The following is a 1463-nucleotide window of genomic DNA, read 5'->3' as shown; positions in this document are numbered from 1 at the left end:
TCTACGCACCAAAATTAATAAGAAAAAGTGTTTTCCCGAGAAATTTTGGTGTAGTCGATTTTTGGTAAAAAAGGAAGGTTATACACTGCCTTTTTTTGAGGCCCGAAAAAAAAAATTGTCTCAGATCGACCCGGAACAAAAATTTTCTTATAGAATGTGGCCTGTAGAATCCATAATTTCAAACAGTTCCAAGATTGGGCTACTAGTTCAAAAGTTACAGCCCTTTGAATTTTCTTTCGAAATTGTTTTCTAGTCCATAACTTTTGATCGAAAAAGTAAGAATTGTATTGGATTCTACGCACCAAAATTAATAAGAAAAAGTGTTTTCCCGAGAAATTTTGGTGCAGTCGATTTTTGGTAAAAAAGGAAGGTTATACACTGCCTTTCTTTGAGCCCCGAAAAAAAAATTGTCTCAGATCGACCCGGAAAAAAATTTTCTTATAGAATGTGGCCTGTAGAATCCATAATTTCAAACAGTTCCAAGATTGGGGTACTAGTTCAAAAGTTACAGCCCTTTGAATTTTTTTTCGAAATTGGTTTCTAGTCTATAACTTTTGATTGAGAAGTGTGATCGAAAAAGTACGAATTGATTTGGATTCTACGCACCAAAATTAATAAGAAAACGTTTTTTCCCGAGAAATTTTGGTGCAGTCGATTTTGGGAAAAAAGGAAGGTTATACACTGCCTTTTTTTGAGCCCCGAAAAAAAAATTGTCTCAGATCGACCCGGAAAAAAAAATTTCTTATAGAATGTGTCCTGTAGAATCCATAATTTCAAACAGTTCCAAGATTGGGCTACTAGTTCAAAAGTTACAGCCCTTTGAATTTTTTTTCGAAATTGGTTTCTAGTCTGAGAAGTCTGATCGAAAAAGTACGAATTGATTTGGATTCTACGCACCCAAATTAATAAGAAAAAGTGTTTTCCCGAGAAATTTTGGTGTAGTCGATTTATGGTAAAAAAGCAAGGTTATACACTGCCATTTTTTGAGCCCCGAAAAAAAAATTGTCTCAGATCGACCCGGAAAAAAATTTTCTTATAGCATGTGGCCTAAAGAATCCATAATTTCAAACAGTTCCAAGATTGGGCTACTAGTTCAAAAGTTACAGCCCTTTGAATTTTTTTTTTCGAAATTGGTTTCTAGTCTATAACTTTTGATTGAGAAGTCTGATCGAAAAAGTACGAATTGATTTGGATTCTACGCACCCAAATTAATAAGAAAAAGTGTTTTCCCGAGAAATTTTGGTGGAGTCGATTTTTGGAAAAAAGGAAGGTTATACACTGCCTTTTTTTGCCACGAAAAAAAATTGTCTCAGATCGTCCCGGAAAAAATTTTTTTCTAATAGAACGTCGCCTATAGAATCCATAATTTCAAACAGTTCCAAGATTGGGCTAGTAGTTCAAAAGTTACAGCCCTTTGAATTTTCTTTCGAAATTGGTCTATAACTTTTGATTGAGAAGTCTGA

At 34.1% G+C, this 1463-nt stretch overlaps 1 protein-coding gene across 1 annotated transcript in view; it reads left to right on the top strand.

Annotated features, from left to right (window-relative positions):
- The window catches only part of LOC116179986, a 66598-nt gene that overhangs the window by 1381 nt on the left and 63754 nt on the right, over positions 1–1463 (top strand). The window lies entirely within an intron of this gene.

This window comes from Photinus pyralis, unplaced genomic scaffold (assembly GCF_008802855.1).
Source record: "Photinus pyralis isolate 1611_PpyrPB1 unplaced genomic scaffold, Ppyr1.3 Ppyr1.4_LG9, whole genome shotgun sequence".
Classification (NCBI taxonomy): Eukaryota; Metazoa; Arthropoda; class Insecta; order Coleoptera; family Lampyridae; genus Photinus; species Photinus pyralis.
The sequence above is the reverse complement of the archived record's forward strand: the minus strand, read 5'-3'. Positions and strand labels throughout refer to the sequence as shown.